We start from the raw sequence: 20939 nt of genomic DNA on the forward strand, positions 1-20939 counted from the left end.
GACGCAGCACAGATGTCAAGAATCCCACCTTGGTGCTGGGTGCAGCCTCCTGAGCGTGGTTATTTGCTGTACAGGAGTCTGCGCTGTCGTGTTATCCCCTGGCCTAGCGCTGTTAGCGCTGCCCATCTTCTGACCTCATTTAATGTCGGCCGGTGCGGTTTGCGATGACCATGAATCCCAGCCCCGCGGTGTCTTAACATTGTTAAAACACTGCGGGGCTGGGATTCATGGCCTGGCGCAGCACATATGTTCGCCTCTCACACTCGGGTCCTTACACCCGCTTCAGACTGTGCGGCGTCAGCTGATCCCTTATCGCATGCCACGGCCATGAAGCCGCACAGTCTGAAGAAGGTGGAAGGAGATGAGGGACAGGCGAACATATGCACTGCTCATGCCCATCAATCACACCCTCGCAGTCCCAATAAATAAGACACCGAGGGGCGTTGTGTGGGTCAGGGCGGCCGCAGAGGCGCAGGCAGCCAAACAATGATGCCAGAAGACGGGCAGCGCTACCAAGGGGGTTGCAGCGTGTCATTACAAAGGAAAGTCACACCTCCGGGACGGTTAAATGGTCACACAGAGGACACATTTTAGATGTGTTTTCAGTTCCACATGTGCGAGGAGAATACGTTTATGAGCCACCTTGCACACATGCAGCATTACCGCTGTACAAGGTGGCTGTAAAACGTACAAACGCCTGGGGGAGGGGGGACAGGTTCCCTTCAATTTCAGTTCTGGTGTCTGCGTGGCTTTTGCAGGACACGATGCCGGCTGCACAGCAGGGGAACAGCTGGCGGTGCTGAACCCCACTGACACATTGGCTGGTGTTTTTCTCTGTGCAGCTAGCAGTACCGGGCCCCAACTGGCGGTGTTAGAGCCCGGGGTCAGCAGGAGGAGGAGAGGGAGCAGAGTGTAGGCCGAAGCCTGCACTGGCGGCAGCTTTGGGTCTGTTGTGCCTGCGTGGCAGTTGCAGGACACGTTGCCGGCTGCACAGCAGGGGAACAGCTGGTGGTGCTGAACCCCACTGACACATTGGCTGGTGTTTTTCTCTGTGCAGCTAGCAGTACCGGGCCCCAACTGGCGGTGTTGGAGCCCGGGCTCTGCAGGGGGAGCAGAGTGTAGGCCGAAGCCTAATTGAACCAATTTCAAAGGTAACCTTTAACCCCCCCTCAGGGGTTACAAAGTAGAAGAGCCACAGCTTATGCAGCAGTAGTGCTGCACAAGTCAAAGGTTGCTCTTTTAATTTTGCTCCTTGCACACGCTGAATGAAACACGTATAACATTTAGCCCTTTATACAGTCAAACTGTGTTGGAGGCGCGAGTTCCCTTTGTAATGAGACGCAGCACAGATGTCAAGAATCCCACCTTGGTGCTGGGTGCAGCCTCCTGAGCGTGGTTATTTGCTGTACAGGAGTCTGCGCTGTCGTGTTATCCCCTGGCCTAGCGCTGTTAGCGCTGCCCATCTTCTGACCTCATTTAATGTCGGCCGGTGCGGTTCGCGATGACCATGAATCCCAGCCCCGCGGTGTCTTAACATTGTTAAAACACTGCGGGGCTGGGATTCATGGCCTGGCGCAGCACATATGTTCGCCTCTCACACTCGGGTCCTTACATCCGCTTCAGACTGTGCGGCGTCAGCTGATCCCTTATCGCATGCCACGGCCATGAAGCCGCACAGTCTGAAGAAGGCGGAAGGAGATGAGGGACAGGCGAACTGATGCACTGATCATGCCCATCAATCACACCCTCGCAGTCCCAATAAATAAGACACCGAGGGGCGTTGTGTGGGTCAGGGCGGCCGCAGAGGCGCAGGCAGCCAAACAATGATGCCAGAAGACGGGCAGCGCTACCAAGGGGGTTGCAGCGTGTCATTACAAAGGAAAGTCACACCTCCGGGACGGTTAAATGGTCACACAGAGGACACATTTTAGACGTGTTTTCAGTTCCACATGTGCGAGGAGAATACGTTTATGAGCCACCTTGCACACATGCAGCATTACCGCTGTACAAGGTGGCTGTAAAACGTACAAACGCCTGGGGGAGGGGGGACAGGTTCCCTTCAATTTCAGTTCTGGTGTCTGCGTGGCTTTTGCAGGACATGATGCCGGCTGCACAGCAGGGGAACAGCTGGCGGTGCTGAACCCCACTGACACATTGGCTGGTTTTTTTTCTGTGCAGCTAGCAGTACCGGGCCCCAACTGGCGGTGTTAGAGCCCGGGGTCAGCAGGAGGAGGAGAGGGAGCAGAGTGTAGGCCGAAGCCTGCACTGGCGGCAGCTTTGGGTCTGTTGTGCCTGCGTGGCAGTTGCAGGACACGTTGCCGGCTGCACAGCAGGGGAACAGCTGGCGGTGCTGAACCCCACTGACACATTGGCTGGTGTTTTTCTCTGTGCAGCTAGCAGTACCGGGCCCCAACTGGCGGTGTTGGAGCCCGGGCTCTGCAGGGGGAGCAGAGTGTAGGCCGAAGCCTAATTGAACCAATTTCAAAGGTAACCTTTAACCCCCCCTCAGGGGTTACAAAGTAGAAGAGCCACAGCTTATGCAGCAGTAGTGCTGCACAAGTCAAAGGTTGCTCTTTTAATTTTGCTCCTTGCACATGCTGAATGAAACACGTATAACATTTAGCCCTTTATACAGTCAAACTGTGTTGGAGGCGCGAGTTCCCTTTGTAATGAGACGCAGCACAGATGTCAAGAATCCCACCTTGGTGCTGGGTGCAGCCTCCTGAGCGTGGTTATTTGCTGTACAGGAGTCTGCGCTGTCATGTTATCCCCTGGCCTAGCGCTGTTAGCGCTGCCCATCTTCTGACCTCATTTAATGTCGGCCGGTGCGGTTCGCGATGACCATGAATCCCAGCCCCGCGGTGTCTTAACATTGTTAAAACACTGCGGGGCTGGGATTCATGGCCTGGCGCAGCACATATGTTCGCCTCTCACACTCGGGTCCTTACACCTGCTTCAGACTATGCGGCGTCAGCTGATCCCTTATCGCATGCCACGGCCATGAAGCCGCACAGTCCGAAGAAGGCGGAAGGAGATGAGAGACAGGCGAAGAAATGCACCGTTCATGCCCGTCAATCACACCCTCGCAGTCAAAATAAATAAGACACCGAGGGGCGTTGTGTGGGGCAAGGCGGCCGCAGAGGCGCACCCAGCCAAACAATGATGCCAGAAGACGGGCAGCGTTACCAAGGAGCTTGTTGCGTGTCAATACAAAGGAAAATCACACCTGAGGGACATTTTAATGGTCACAGAGGACACATTTTAGACGTGTTCAGTTCCACGAGTGCAAGGAGAATAAGTTTCTGAGCCACCTTGCACACATGCAGCATTACTGCTGTACAAGGTGGCTGTAAAACATAGAAACACCTGGGGGAGGGGGGACAGGTTCCCTTCAATTTCAGTTCTTGTGTCTGCGTGGCGGTCGCAGGACACGTTGCCGGCTACACAGCAGGGGAACAGCTGGCGGTGCTGAACCCCACTGACACATTGGCTGGTGTTTTTCTCTGTGCAGCTAGCACATCTGGGCCAAAACTGGCGGTGTTAGAGCCCAGGGTCAGCAGGAGGAGCAGGGGGAGAGGAGTGTAGGCCGAAGCCTGCACTGGAGCAAGTTGAAAGGAAACCTTTAACCCCCCCCCCCAGGCGTTTGTAGCTGAAAGAGCCATTGTGTACAGCACTAATGCTGGAAAAGGTAAACTTAGCTCTTTTAATTATGGTCCTTGCACACGCTGAACCTAACACTTATGAAATGTGTCCCCTCACAGCGTTAAACCGTCCGGTAGGTGGAACTTTCCTTTGTCGTGTGACGCAGCACAGCCATAATTTTTACCCCCTTGGCGCCGTGCGCCGCCTCCTCAGCGTTGTTTGAATCTGTCCCGGAGCCTGCGCTGTTAGGTTAGCCCTTGGCCATGCACACATGTTGCGCTGCCCGTCTTCTGACATCATTTGGTGTCAGGCTGGCTGCGCCTGTGCGGGTGCGCTGGCCGAGATCCCGCCTCGCAGTGTCGTCTAATGTAATCCCACCGCAGGCCTGGGATCCGTGGCCATGCGCAGTGCATATCCTCGCCTCTCACTCCCCTCCCTACGGCTTCTTCAGACTGTGCGGTGTCACGGCCGTGGCATGCTATTAGGGATCAGCTGACACCGCACAGTCTGAAGAAGCCGTAGGGAGGGGAGTGAGAGGCGAGGATATGCACTGCGCATGGCCACGGATCCCAGGCCCGCGGTGGGATTACATTAGACGACACTGCGAGGCGGGATCTCGGCTAGCGCACCCGCACAGGCGCAGCCAGCCTGACACCAAATGATGTCAGAAGACGGGCAGCGCAACATGTGTGCATGGCCAAGGGCTAACCTAACAGCGCAGGCTCCGGGACAGATTCAAACAACGCTGAGGAGGCGGCGCACGGCGCCAAGGGGGTAAAAATGATGGCTGTGCTACGTCACACGACAAAGGAAAGTTCCACCTACCGGACGGTTTAACGGTGTGTGGGGACACATTTCATAAGTGTTAGGTTCAGCATGTGCAAGGAGCACCATGAAAAGAGGCACTTTTTCCCTTTGCATCATTACTGCTGCACAAGGTGGCTCCTTCAGTAACAAACGCCTGGGGGGGGGGGACAGGTTCCCTTAAATTTAACTTGTTGTGCCTGCGTGGCGGTCGCAGTACACGTTGCCGTATACACAGCAGGGGAACAGCTGGCGGTGCTGAACCCCACTAACACATTGGCGAGGTGTTTGGCTCTGTGCGTACAGCACTTCTGGACGGCAACTAGCGGTGTTGGAGCCCAGGGACAGGTGGAGGAGGAGGTGGAGGAGGTAGGAGGGATTGCCACACACACAGCTGGGGAACAGCTGACGTTACTGAACCCCAATAACAGAGGAGGGACTGTTGGGACTGTGCGGACAGCACTTCTGGACGGCAACTAGCGGTGTTGGAGCCCAGGGACAGGTGGAGGAGGAGGAGGTGGAGGAGGTAGGAGGAGGTAGGAGGGATTGCCACACACACAGCTGGGGAACAGCTGACGTTACTGAACCCCAATAACAGAGGAGGGACTGTTGGGACTGTGCGGACAGCACTTCTGGACGGCAACTAGCGGTGTTGGAGCCCAGGGACAGGTGGAGGAGGAGGAGGTGGAGGAGGTAGGAGGGATTGCCACACACACAGCTGGGGAACAGCTGACGTTACTGAACCCCAATAACAGAGGAGGGACTGTTGGGACTGTGCGGACAGCACTTCTGGACGGCAACTAGCGGTGTTGGAGCCCAGGGACAGGTGGAGGAGGAGGAGGTGGAGGAGGTAGGAGGAGGTAGGAGGGATTGCCACACACACAGCAGGGGAACAGCTGACGTTACTGAACCCCAATAACAGAGGAGGGACTGTTGGGACTGTGCGGACAGCACTTCTGGACGGCAACTAGCGGTGTTGGAGCCCAGGGACAGGTGGAGGAGGTGGAGGAGGTAGGAGGGATTGCCACACACACAGCTGGGGAACAGCTGACATTACTGAACCCCAATAACAGAGGAGGGACTGTTGGGACTGTGCGGACAGCACTTCTGGACGGCAACTAGCGGTGTTGGAGCCCAGGGACAGGTGGAGGAGGAGGAGGTGGAGGAGGTAGGAGGGATTGCCACACACACAGCTGGGGAACAGCTGACGTTACTGAACCCCAATAACAGAGGAGGGACTGTTGGGAATGTGCGGACAGCACTTCTGGACGGCAACTAGCGGTGTTGGAGCCCAGGGACAGGTGGAGGAGGAGGAGGTGGAGGAGGTAGGAGGAGGTAGGAGGGATTGCCACACACACAGCAGGGGAACAGCTGACGTTACTGAACCCCAATAACAGAGGAGGGACTGTTGGGACTGTGCGGACAGCACTTCTGGACGGCAACTAGCGGTGTTGGAGCCCAGGGACAGGTGGAGGAGGAGGAGGTGGAGGAGGTAGGAGGGATTGCCACACACACAGCTGGGGAACAGCTGACGTTACTGAACCCCAATAACAGAGGAGGGACTGTTGGGACTGTGCGTACAGCACTTCTGGACGGCAACTAGCGGTGTTGGAGCCCAGGGACAGGTGGAGGAGGAGGAGGTGGAGGAGGTAGGAGGGATTGCCACACACACAGCTGGGGAACAGCTGACGTTACTGAACCCCAATAACAGAGGAGGGACTGTTGGGACTGTGCGTACAGCACTTCTGGATGGCGACTAGCAGTGTTGGAGCCCAGGGACAGGTGGAGGAGGAAGAGGTGGAGGAGGTAGGAGGGATTGCCACACACACAGCTGGGGAACAGCTGACGTTACTGAACCCCAATAACAAAGGAGGGACTGTTGGGACTGTGCGTACAGCACTTCTGGATGGCAACTAGCGGTGTTGGAGCCCAGGGACAGGTGGAAAAGCAGAGGAACACAATGTAGGCCGAAGCTTGAGAAAGTCGAAAGGGAACCTTTAACCCCCCCCCCCCCAAGGCGTTTGTAGCTGAAAGAGCCAGCTTGTGCAGCACAAAAGATGCAAAAGGAAAAGGTGGCTCTTTTCATCATGCTCCTTGCAAACACAGAACTAAACACTTATAAAATGTGTCCCCTGAAACCGTGAAACCGTCCCGGAGGTGGGACTTTCCTTCGTAATATGACGCAGCACAGCCGTCATTCCTACCCCCCCGGCGCCGCGCCCCGGCTCCTCAGCGTTGTTTGATTCCGTCCCGGAGCCTGCGCTGTTATGTTATCCTGTGGCCAGGCACACTTAGCGCTGCCCATCTTCTGACATCATTTGGTGTCAGGCTGGCTGCGCCTGTGCGGCCGCGCTGGCCGAGAGCCCGCCTCGCAGTGTCTTCTGATTTAATCCATGTCCATGGATCCCAGGCCCCCAGTGGGATTAAATCAGAAGACATTGCGAAGCGGGCTCTCGGCCAGCGCGGCCGCACAGGCGCAGCCATCCTGACACCAAATGATGCCAGAAGACGGGCAGCGCTAAGTGTGCCTGGCCACGAGATAACATAACAGCGCAGGCTCCGGGACGGAATCAAACAACGCTGAGGAGCCGGGGCACGGCGCCGGGGGGGTAGGAATGACGGCTGTGCTGCGTCATATTACGAAGGAAAGTCCCACCTCCGGGACGGTTTTACGGTATCAGTGGACACATTTTATAAGTGTTAAGTTCTGCGTGTGCAAGGAGCTAAACAAAAATAGCTACCTTTTCCTTGTGCAGCATTACTGCTGCACAAGGTGGCTCTTTCAGTAACAAACGCCTTGGGGGGGGGACAGATTCCCTTACATTTCAGTTGTTGTGTCAGCGTGGCGGTCGCAGGACACATTGCCGGCTACACAGCTGGGGATCAGCTGACGTTACTGAAACCCAATAACACTGGGTCGTATGTTTTGACTGTGCAGACGGCACTTCTGAGCCTCAACTGGCGGTGTTGGAGCCCAGGAATTTAAGTTCAGGTGGTAGAAAGATGAACACAACAGGAGACCTGGATAACGTATACAGTGACCTAATTATTTAATCAGGAAGAGGAGTGGCAAATTCCTGCGAGATCCAGGCCTTGTTCATTTTCAGGAAAGTAAGCCGGTCAACGTTATCGGAGGATAGTCGCATGCGACGGTCAGTTAGTACACCACCTGCAGCACTAAAGACACGTTCTGATAATACACTGGCCGCAGGGCAAGACAGCACCTCCAATGCATACTGGCTTAGCTCTGGCCATGTATCCAGCTTTGAGACCCAAAACTTGAAAGGGGAAGAGCCGTCTGGGAGTACAGCAAGAGGGCAAGACATGAAGTCTGTCACCATCTGACGGAACCGTTGCCTCCTGCTGACTGGAGCCGTCTGTGATGGTGTAGACTTTTGTGGGGGGCACAGAAAACTGTGCCACAGTTGGGCCATACTGGTCTTGCCTTGGGCAGAGGCACTGCTTCTGCTCCCTCTTTGTGCAGAGCCTCCACCACTGCCTGGACGCACTGAGCTGCTTTGGAATGCACTAGCAGCACTTCTCTCAGTTGGAATGGAGAAGATGATGGAATTCACCAGTGTGTCTTGGTACTCCCGCATTTTTCGCTCCCGGTTCAACGGTGTGATGAGGCTTTCTACGTTGTCCCGGTAGCGAGGATCGAGGAGGGTGAACACCCAATAATCAGACATGTTGAGAATGTGGGCGATGCGGCGGTCGTTTCTCAGGCACTGCAGCATGTAATCCACCATGTGCTGCAGACTGCCAACTGCCCAAGAAACGCTGTCCCCTGCTGGAGGCGTGATCTCTGCCCGCTCGTCATCACCCCACCCTCGCTGTACACACTGAGTACTGGACAATTGTGTAACTCCCTCCTCTGGACGGATGTCTTCCTCCTCCATTGACTCCTCCTCATCCTCCTCACAAACTGTCCCCTGCCTACGCGTTTGTGAGGAACCACGTGGCGCTGACTGTCCAGAAGATGATGGAAATGGTGAATCCTCATCCTCCACCTCTTCCACAACATCATCCCTTAGCGCTTGCAGTGATTTTTCAAGCAGGCAGATAAGGGGGACAGTCATGCTGACTAGTGCATCATCTGCACTCGCCATCTGCGTGGAATAATCAAAGGGACGCAAAACCTGGCAGACGTCATTCATAGTGGCCCACTCTGTGGTTGTGAAGTCTGTACGGCGCTGAGTGCGACTTCTTTGCGCCTGAAGCAGCTGGTACTCCATTACAGCTTGCTGCTGCTCACACAACCGCTCCAACATATGTAACGTGGAATTCCACCTGGTAGGTAGGTCACATATGATGCGATGTTCCGGCAGGCGGTGTCGGCGCTGCAGAGCCGCAATGCACGCTTTTGCCGTGCTGGAACGCCGCAAGTGAGCACACTCTAGGCGGACCTTGTGCAGCAGTGCATCAAGATCCGGATTGTCCCTCAAAAAGCTCTGCACGACCAAATTGAGCACATGTGCCAGACATGGGATGTGAGTGAGGTTGCCGAGGCCCAGAGCTGCCACCAGATTTCGGCCATTATCACACACTACCATGCCTGGCTGGAGATTCGCTGGCACAAACCACACATCGCTCTCCTGCTTGATGGCATTCCAGAGCTCCTGCGCTGTGTGGCTACGATTCCCCAAAAAAATTAATTTCAAGACGGCCTGTTGACGTTTGGCCACGGCTGTGCTCATGTCGGTCGTAACAGGTACACGTTCATCACGGGTCCATGTGGAGGTGGACTGTGACGGCTCCTGCAGCGATGATTCTGAGGAACTGGTGTAAGAGGAGGAGTCAATGCGTACAGAATGGATTCCTGCAATCCTTGGAGTGGGCAGGACACGTCCTGCGCCACTCGCACGGTCTGTACCCGGCTCAACGACATTAACCCAATGGGCAGTGAGGGAAAGGTATCGCCCCTGTCCATGTTGACTGGTCCACGCATCGGTGGTGAGGTGGACCTTGCTACTGACGGCGTTCAGTAGCGCGTGTTTTATGTGTCCCTCCACATGCTTGTGCAGGGCAGGGACGGCTTGCCTGCTGAAGTAAAAGCGGCTGGGCACATTGTACTGTGGGACTGCCAATGACATCAAGTCACGGAAGCTGTCAGTCTCCACCAGCCTGAATGACAGCATTTCCAGTGACAGAAGTTTGGCAATGCCTGCAGTCAGAGCCTGTGCTCGTGGGTGGTTTGACGAGAAAGGCCGCCTTTTCTCCCATGCCTGTACTACCGATGGCTGTAGACTGGGCTGGGAATGTGTGGATGACTGGGAAAGTGGTGCTGCGGGTGGAATTACAGCGGGTCTCTGGACAACAGGGCCAGAGGTTCTTCCACGGCGATCCTGGGAGGAAGCCGAACCAGCTGCGTGTGAGCTGGAGGAAGAGGCAACACGAGCTGAAGAGGTGGTAGCTGCTGCTGTTGGTTGGCCTAGCTCTTCAGTGTGTTTTTCTAACTCCGCCGGGTGCCTGGTGCGCACATGTTTCCACATGTTGGAGGTATTGAGGTTGCTGACATTTTTCCCTCTTTTGACTTTTTGATGACACACCTTGCATCTGACATAGCAAATGTCATCTGCAACTGTGTCAAAAAAGGACCAGGCACTGCAAGTCTTGGGAGCGCCCTTTTTGGCTTTTGGAAGAGACATGCTCCTAACGGGTGCCAAAGCGGAGGCTGCAGGATCCGCAGTCTTCCCCCTCCCTCTCCCTCTTTGGGCCGTACGGGGAATCTCTTCCTCAGAGCTGCTCCCACCACCTTCCTGTCCCTCACACCAAGATGGGTCAAGGACCTCATCATCTACACTACCCTTTGCCCCCAACTGCTCCTCCTGGGTAGTCTCAGCAGCAGAGCACGCACCAGTAAGTGGCACCTGAGTGTCATCATCAGCTGATGCGGCCTGCGATGTGGTGACCGGAGCCACTGGCCCACCCGCCTCTTCAGAGGAAGAGAGAAAAAGCTGTTGGGCATCACTGCACCCTGCCTCTTCTTCCATTTCTCCAATGCTGCTTGGCTGGCCCCCTGTTTCCAAGCCAAGAGATTCAGAGAACAGAAGTAGAGACGGCTCCTGTCCTGGGCTCTCTGTCTGCCTGGGCAATTTGGCAGGTGGTGAAGAGACAGATGGCTGCTCTCCAGTGCTCTGTGTCTGAGAGGATGTGGCACTAATTGAAGTTGATGCATTAGCTGCCATCCATCCGACAACGGCTTCAATTTGTTCTTCACGCAGCAGCGGTGTACGGCACTCTGACACAAAGCTGCGCATGAATGACTGTTGCCTGGTGAAAGTGGGTGCTGATGAGTCACCGGTGCCCGCAGCAGGCACAGAATCCCCACGTCCCCTCCCTGCTCCGCACCCACGCCCACGCCCACGTGCCTTACTCACTGCCTTCTTCATCTTGGTTGACTGATAAAGATAAGCAGAAAAGTACTAACGGCTTTGTGTGCTTATTCCTGAACAACTCCTCCTAACAGGTATAAGAAACACTAATTTTCTAAAGTGTGGACTAGACTTTAATATGAGCTAATGTGGCCTACACAAATGTAAAGTGGTGTAACTGGTGTGTTTGGTGAACTTTATTATTTATTTATTTTTTGGGGGCTGAACTGACAACAGATAGAGCTGCAGTCACACGGAGACCGTGCAGACAGCCGTAAACGGCGCTGCAAGGCCCAAAAACCCTCCTCTACGTTATCCTATGTAGTGTTTTTCCACAAGTTAGCTGGAGACGGGTGGAAAGACACTAATAGGAATTTTTTGAAAAAATGTGCAGCAGCCTGCACTACTTAAAACAAAATGAAAATTGATTTGGCGGTATGACGCAGTGAACAACCCTGAGCTGGAGACAACCAGGCTATGGCTGCTCACAGACTACAGGGCGAGCTGCAGTCACACGGAGACCGTGCAGACAGCTGTAAACGGCTCTGCAAGGCCCAAAAACCCTCCTCTATATTATCCTATGTAGTGTTTTTCCACAAATTAGCTGGAGACGGGTGGAAAGACACTAATAGGAATTTTTTGAAAAAATGTGCAGCAGCCTGCACTACTTAAAACAAAATGAAAATTGATTTGGCGGTATGACGCAGTGAAGAACCCTGAGCTGGAGACAACCAGGCTATGGCTGCTCACAGACTACAGGGCGAGCTGCAGTCACACGGAGACCGTGCAGACAGCCGTAAACGGCGCTGCAAGGCCCAAAAACCCTCCTCTACGTTATCCTATGTAGTGTTTTTCCACAAATTAGCTGGAGACGGGTGGAAAGACACTAATAGGATTTTTTTGAATAAATTAGCAGCAGACTACACTACTTGGAAAAAAAAAAAAAAAAGAACAGTATGAGGCAATGAACCACCCTCCCTGAACTGAATACAACCAGCTATGGATGGCCTATGTGGCTGCACTCAGACTAGAGAGTGGGCTGCACTCACACACACACACACACACACAGACCTTGCAGATCGCTGTGAAAACAGCGCTACAAGGCAAAAGCAAGGTGAATAGTAGGTGAACACAGCGGTTGCTAAATTAGCCTTTGGAAAGCACAAAGAAGCAAATCGCTATCTCTAAACTGGCCCTCAGTCAGCAAACAGCGTCCTGTCACTAACTGAATTCACAGCAGAGTGATCGCAAAATGGCGCCAGCGACTTTTAAACTGCATCATGACATCATTTCAGCAGCCAATCACAGCCTTGCCAGTAGTTTCATGCCCTCCATGCTAAACAGGATGTGCCCACACTTGGAATCATTCTCATTGGCTGAATTTGTGCATTTTGAATCTGGGAACTTCCGATTCCGGTATCCGATACGGGGCAAGTATCGGAATACCGGTATCGGAATTCCGATACCGCAAGTATCGGCCGATACCCGATACTTGCGGTATCGGAATGCTCAACACTACTGATAATGCAATAAAATGTCCCAACAGAATATCCTATTTAGACTTGCCCTTTTAATTTATAAGGACATCATAGCAGTTAGGGACCCCTGCTTGGGACCACTCTTTGTCCGAAGAGAAGAGACCCTAAGGCCATGATTCATCCAGGAGTTTTCACAAGTTTTATGGAGTAAAACTCCTTGAAATCTTGAAAAATGTTATTATTCATTGCAAAAAAAATGTAACTTTTGGCATTTTTACACTAGTGTCAGCCAGCTCCACCAACTTTTTGACAGTGGATGAGGCTTAGTCAAGACAGCACATTGCCAAGCAGGTTGAGAAATTTGTCAGAATTTATGCCAAAAAAATTGCATAAATCTACTATATAATTGTCTAAGGGTCACTTCCGTCTTTCTGTCTGTCCATCTGTCTGTCCTTCTGTCTGTCCCTTTTTTTGTCACGGATATTCATTCGCTGATTGGTCTCGGCAGCTGCCTGTCATGGCTGCTGTGACCAATCAGTGACGGCCACAGTCCGATTAGTCCCTCCCTACTCCCCTGCAGTCAGTGCCCACTCCATACTCCCCGCAGTCACCACTCACACAGGGTTAATGCCAGTGGTAACAGACCGCGTTATGCCGCGGATAATTCACTCCGTTACCGCCGCTATTAACCCTGTGTGACCAAGTTTTTACTATTGACGCTGCCTATGCAGCGTCAATAGTAAAAAGATCTAATGTTAAAAATAATAATAAAAAAAAAAATTATTATATACTCACCTTTCACGCTCCTCGCGACACTCCGGTGACCTCTCCATGAAAGCGGCAGCTTCCGGAGCTAACGATGGTACGGGAGAAGGACCTGCCATGACGTCATGGTCATGTGACCGCGACGTCATCACACCCTGGGACTGGAAGCTGCCGCCTGCACCGTGCACAGGCGACAGAACTACAGGGGGCCCTCGGATCGGAAGGTATGTTTATTATTTATTTTTTAACCTGTGACATACGTGGCTGGGCAATATGCTACGTAGCTGGGCAATATACTACGTGGCTCTGTGCTATATACTACGTGGCTATGTGTTATATACTACGTTGCTGTGCAATATACTACATCACTGGGCAATATACTACGTCACTGGGCAATATACTACGCGTCTGGGCAATATACTACGTGGGCTGTGCAATATACTACGCGGCTGGGCAATATACTACGTGGCTGTGCAATATACTATGTCACTGGGCAATATACTACGTGTCTGGGCAATATACTACGTGGCTGGGCAATATACTACGTGGCTGGGCAATATACTACGTGGGCTGTGCAATATACTACGTGGCTGGGCAATATACTACGTGGCTGGGCAATATACTATGTGTCTGGGCAATATACTACGTGGCTGGGCAATATACTACGTGACTGGGCAATATGCTATGTGTCTGGGCAATATACTACGTGGCTGGGCAATATACTACGTGGCTGTGCAATATACTACGTGGCTGGGCAATATACTACGTGGCTGGGCAATATACTATGTGTCTGGGCAATATACTACGTGGCTGGGCAATATACTACGTGGCTGGGCAATATACTATGTGGGCTGTGCAATATACTACGTGGACATGCATATTCTAGAATACCCGATGCGTTAGAATTTGGCCACCATCTAGTTATTGTATAAATGTACACAAGTCCTTGACTGAAACACATTTTTCCAAGGTGCATGGAAGCTGAAAGATGCACCAAAGTCATAAAAAAGTGCATTCCACTTAAAGGGAATCTGTCAGTAGGATCAACTCTCCTAAGCTGTCTATATGAGCATGTAGGTCATAGAAAGCTGAATAAAATGATACCTGGATATTTGCGATCAGATATCTTATTTTAAAGAAATCCACGTTTTTCTTAGAATGTACATGAGTTGCTAAGATCTATGGGTCAGATCAAGATAGCAGTCTGTCAGTTATTACATGTCTCATACTGGTAATGCCCCCTTGCATTTAAAGAAAAGAGCTCTGGTGGCAGATTCTGTGTCCGGCTCATAGATCTTAATAGCTCATTTACTGAGAACATGTACTCACTAAAGTCTATGATTCTGCTCACATGTCTGATTCTTTTGCAGACCATGTGTCATGCAAAAATCATGGAGACATATACATCATACTGTAGTACTGGGTACTTATAATTACTAAATTTACCTTTCTACTCAGTCAATTTTTCTATTTTATCTGCTCTATGTAGAAACAGGAAGTCTCTTTTCCCTACGTGAGTCATCAACTCCTGACCCATCTGCTCCACTCCTACCACTTTTGCAGTAATGTAGAATTGTAGTTCTAATGATGACTCATGCAGTGAAAAGAGATTTCCTATTTTTACATAGAGCTTAGAAGGATTCAGATAGTCTATTTTTAATCATGTGATGTTATAGACTTAATGGAAAAGAGAACAATTGACTCTGTAGAAAGGCAAAATGAGCAATTGTAAGTACACAGTACTATAGCATATGATGACTGCAATATATTAAGAGAATAGAAATTTTGATGGGACTGATGAGAGTGCTTCTTTAACATTACTGTGTGTAGGAGAAACTTTGTAATTTATTTATTGATCTATCCATACTTGAAAAACGCATGTTGATTTATCCATACGTATCTATACATGTGGGAGCGTCTGATAATTTGCAGAGCCCGTTAAATTCCATACGCTTGTCATTTAGTGAAATAAAGCTAGTTAAATGTCAGTAGAGGAGAAATTCAATGGCTGTTATTTATTGTTGGCACCCCTGACTGTGATGATCACAGTTTATATCTTCTGACTAACTTTTCATTGTCAAGCTGAAAGTTAAAGCAGCTTCCCAACAGAGGCCCTTGTCATCGTCAAATATGAAAAACGATTATGTTGTACAGTTATGGGGCTTAAAAATGACTGTGTTCTGAATTACAATATTGTCATATGGAAAATAAAGATCTTTTTATATACTGGATGATAAGCTGTTGATTTAAGGCATTCATATACATTTTCAGCTTTACGACTGATGTGTTCACTTGGATGCACATTTCAATCACTAAGATTCTAGACAGTGTAAAAATATATACCGTGCAAAACACTGAAATTATTCCCGTAAATCTAAAGGACAATGCTGGAGACATTATTACTTCAGGATTGCGGTGCCTTGTAAATGTCTTAGTCATGGTAAAATGACTGCTGCTACGTATATAACTAAAGTGGTTGACATGTAATGCTGCTTAAGTTTTCATGCAAACATTCCACTTCGTGATTTTTCAAAGGTTATATCAAATACGATACAAACAACACATGCTATGTAAATTCTATTCAGAATGATAGAACACTCCAGGAATGATAAGTCACTATGAATGGTGACGTTCTTCTTGATGCCTCTATTCTTTCTGAAGGTCTCGTGCAGTCAATCGGGGGTTCTTATTTGCTTCTCAAGCAATCCTACAAGCAGCTCTCACTGAAATTTTACTTGGTCTTCCAGACCTAATCTTGACCTCTACTGCTGCTGTTAACTTCCATTTCTTAATTACATTTCGAACTGAGGAAAGGGCAACTTGAAAATGCTTTGCCATCTTCTTATAGCCTTCTCCTGCTTTGTGGGCCTGCCCCCATTTTCATTTTCAGAGTGCTAGGCAGCTGCTTAGAAGAACCCATGGCTGCTGTTTTAGGGCACAAGGTTAGAAGAGGCTGGGTTTTCATAAAGTTTAGAAATTGGCATCACCTGGCCTTTCCTAACGATGATGGTGAACAAGCCACAACCCTAAAACGCTAATTAAGATTTGAAACCTTGGTCAAAGCTATCTGAGCACACAAATCTCAAACTTTTACATACGCCCATTTTTAGAATGCAAAAAATGACTATTTTTTTGCCTAAAATACAGAAGAAATGTGTCATCTTTAACTTTAGACCTTTTAGAAATAATTTCATCTTCAACGTGCTTAACTGTTCACAATAACTGTAATTTTGATCATGGGTGCACAAACTTTTACATGCCACTGTAGATGCTGGAATATGTCCCAAACTTGTTCATTCCATTCCTAAAAGACATGGTGATGTACATAACAATCATGGACGTCATCCAAATAAATAGATGTAGTTGTTTTTTAAGTGGAGTGTATTCATATTTGCTTGGTTTGTTAGGAGGGACTGAAGAGCTTTGGAGGGGTAGGTCATTCCCATACTCCATTCTACATCTTTTACTTCTGGACAGAAACCACAGGTGGAAGTGTAATTGATTAAAAGCACAAACTACCAAAGATTTGTGTGCTCTGTGTCTGCTGGACTGATTGGAAGTAGAGCTTGGGATGAAAAGGTCTGAAGAGATCACTGTAAAAAGTGAAGGATTATTCTTTGAAATGAACCTAAAAGGTTTGGTGAGAAAATTTAGATTTACGTGCAAGTGACAATATATGATATTAAGAGCATTTACTTTCTAATTTCCTGCTGAAGTGAGCCTGTTTCAGTTGCTGTTTATTCTTTAACTACCAGCGTGTGCTTATTTGGCTATCTGAAGGGTCCCATTCACAATATTACATACACTATATTACTGTGCAAAACTTTCAGACAGGTAAGGAAAAAAATGCCACAAAGTAATAATGTTTCAAAAACACAAAGGTTAATAGTTTATTTTTATAATTTAACAAAATGCAAAATGAATGAACAAAAGAGAAATCTAAATTACCCTAATATTTTACGTGACTTTGGCTTCAAAACAGAATCAAACTATCAATTCTTCTAGATACACTTGCACATAGTTCTTGAAGGAATTTGGCAGGGAGGTAGCTCCAAACATCTTGGAGAACTATCCACCGATCTGTGTATATTGCTTGTGTAAATCCTCCTGTCTGTTTATATAATTCCATACAGACTTGATGATGTTGATATCTCCTTGTTCTCCAGGTCCAATGGCTGGATGTTCTGAAAGACAGAAATATCCAAGAAGGATGGTAGATTTTGATAAATGAAATTTTCATTGCACAATCAGTAACAATCCTGAAAAGAAGGAAGAATTGGAGGCATTTAAAGGCAACCCATCAATGGGAATGTGCTGAGTAACCTACAGACAGTGTCAGGTTGGCGCCATTATACTGATTAAAATGGTTGGTTGATTAAATCAATCTTGTGGTTATTTAATCTTTATTTTCAGTTTTGAGTATCTGTTGTTTCAGATGCTGGGGTCATCTGAAGGCAATTGTCTACGCTGTGAAGATACGAGATGTGCAGCATCTGAAACAACGGATACTGGAAACCTGTGCTAGCATTTCTTCTGCGGTGTTGCTATCAGTGTGTCAAGAGTGTTGACAATCCAACACAATGGGCAGCACTTTGAGCACATTTTATAAGTGGTCATAAACTTGTAAATAACTCATGAAAGAATAAAGGTACGATAAAACCAAGCACACCATTGTTTTTCTAGTGAAATTCTCAATAAGTTTGATGTGTCACATGACCCTCTTCCCATTGGAAAAAGTAAAGTTGGATCCCAAATGCCGACTTCAAAATGGCCACCATGGTCACTACCCATCTTGAAAAGCTTTCCCCCTCCCATATACTAATGTGCCACAAACAGGAAGTTGATATCACCAACCATTCCCATTTTATTTAGGTGTATTCATATAAATGGTCCACCCTGTATATGAAAAAATACTAAAAATTATATTTCATATATTTTTGTTGCATATATGTGGCATGTCCAGCAAATAAAGGTGATCGGAACTTAATTTCATCTCTGCTCTAATATAATTTGATCCTGCAACAGATTTAGTTCAATACAGTATAGTGGTGCTCTATATAATGTATAATCCATCTGGAAGAAGCGTCAAATGGGGCAAAAAAACAGCCGTCGTACCTGGCTCAAAAGAGAGGTTGTTACTGTTGTCTCTGCCTGTCTGTCTGCATTTTAACATTACATATGGAATAAAGATCATATCAATTTTTTCTCGGTGAGTGGCATAAAAATTTCTACTATCAAAATCTAAAATCAATATTTGGAGTGATCACCTTTTGCCTTCAAAACAGCATCAGTTTTTCTAGGACACTTGCACACAGGTTTTGAAGGAACTCGGCAGGGAGGTTTTTCCAAACAACTTGGAGAACTAACCATAGATCTGATTTTGTGTGGATGTAGGCTTACATGAATCCTTTCGTCTCTTCATGTAATCCTCATCTTGATGATGTTGACACCAGGGCTCTCTGGGAGCCATATCATCATTTCCAGAATTCCATGTGCTTTTTTATGCTGAAGATCATTTGTAATGACATTGTCTGTATGTTTGGGGTCTTTGTCTTTTGCAGAATAGATTTGGAGCCAAACAAGATTCCTCCCTGATGGTACTGCATGATGGTTAAGGGTCTACCTGTATTTCTCAACATTGATGACACTATGAAATGGTTAACGTTGAGGTCCATAGTCGCATTGGTCGGCCAAGGAAACAGCAGATGAAATATGCATAATACTTCCCTTCAAAATCTTGAAAATATTCAGCATCGCCAGAAGCGGCAGGAACTAGTGGGACCCAACTACACTCATCTAATGTTTGGTGACATCTGGCCAGAAGTGGTCTTTATGGAAGAAATCCGAATGCCATGAAGCATGGCTGAGGATCCTTGCAAGTTTTGGGCTGCATTTCAGCAAAAGGAGTTAGGACTTTGGTCAGGATCACTGGTGTCCATAATGCTGAGAAAGAAGAAGACAGGTACTTATTCGTCATGCAATACCATTAGTGTGATTGCTTCCAAATTAATTCTGCAGCAGGACAATGGCCCCAATAATACAGTCAGTGTCATTAATAATTGTCTTCAGCGCTAAGAAGAACATGGATTCCTGGAAGTGATGATACGGGCCCCATAGAGCTCTGCTCTCAACATCACCAAGTCTGTGTGGGATTACACGAAGAGATAGAAGGATTTGCAGAATTCTACATCCAGAGAAGATCTGTGGTTAGTTCTCCAAGATATTTGGAGCCACCTTCCACCGAGTTGCATCAAAAACTGTGTGCAAGTCTACCTAGAAGAATTAATGCTTTAAAGGCAAAGGTTGGTCAGAGCCAATATTGACTTGATTTAGATTTTTTTCTTGCTTAAATTTGCACGTTTTTAATTAATGAAAATAAATTATTAATTTACTTCTATTTTTTAAAGCATTCCTACTTGTCGGCATGTTTATACACCTGCCTAAAACTTTTGCACAGTACTGTAAATTCATGTGTGGTTTTATGTCTAACAGTGTGAAATCTTTATATTATCATTTGTGTAAGGGACAACAAGCAGGAACAATCTGAACATTTGTCCATAAGTTTTTAATAGGTATATGCAAATTATTCCTGGAATTTAAAATATTCTCTACATCTTGACCTTGATATTACATAGGCAAGTGTTAGTGTGTGGTCATGAGTACAAATGAGGACTCATCATAATAGGGGACACATCATAATAAGATTATTCCATAGCGATGATGAATATTCCATAGCGATGATGTCACAATATTGTGCAGGAGTTATAGCAGGATGATCAAGTGACTGAGCCCTTTGAGGGTCAGTGAAGGCGAATGGAGATGGAAGGTCTGTAGAAGGGTAAAACATTACTATTGGAGGGGCATAATGAAATAGAGGGGGAGTTAGTAGTGAAGCTTGACCACTAAATTACTGGGTATATATAGCAAGTGAGGCAGGAGTGGAGACATTGATGAAAGGGGGAGTAATATAGAGGGCTGCAAGGCCAAAAGAGCAGGGTAGAAAGAAACACATATTGAACTCGCTTGGTGCTGATCAATTTGATTGGGTCCCATACAGAGTTTGGTATCATTACTTGCTACCGATTTCATTTAAAGCTTCTTTGATAATCTGACATTTGAAATAATATAGAATTTCTTGGTTTAAATGACCCAAGCCCAGCATTTTAAGCTGATTATATCAAATAAAATCTTGTACAATAGTACTGTCTACAATACAGACCATTCTTTTCGGAATTTTAAACGGCTACAGACAAATAAAAACTACAACCTGCCACATGATAAACCGCTGTGAGTTCTTATTATGCATGGCAGATCTCATTATGACTGGGTATTACATATACTACATAGGTTCTATGTCACAATGCTGAGCAGGGGTGTGTGCAGAATAGGACTGGTCAGCTCATTAAGCCCTTTGAGGCTGAAGTAATGGGGAGAGGACATGGCAGGTCAATACTTTGCGATATTTTGGAGGTTGCATTGTTTGTACAGTTGTGTGATAAAGATTTTGCCACCTTCCTGGTTTCCTATTCTTTAGGGGCCCTGTAGGTTTGGATTTCTTCTTCCCTTAATATAATAAAGACCTTCTTTTATAAACTGCATTTTGTGTTACTTGCGTTATCTTTGTCTAATATTTAAATTTGTTTATTGATCTGAAACATTTAAGTGTGACAAACATGCAAAAGAATAGGAAATCAGGAAGGGGGCAAACACTTTTACACATCTGTATATGTCTAACATGGGATTGACAAGCTCCCAGGCACAAGAGCGTATTACAAGGGTAGAGGCCCGAGAGGTAAGGCCCGAGAGGTAAGGGGGCCACTTCTACCTCGAAAGCAAGTGGGAATGTGCATTATGATGAGCTATTGCTCTTGCAGGG

Source organism: Ranitomeya variabilis, chromosome 7, assembly GCF_051348905.1.
Source record: "Ranitomeya variabilis isolate aRanVar5 chromosome 7, aRanVar5.hap1, whole genome shotgun sequence".
Lineage (NCBI taxonomy): Eukaryota > Metazoa > Chordata > Amphibia > Anura > Dendrobatidae > Ranitomeya > Ranitomeya variabilis.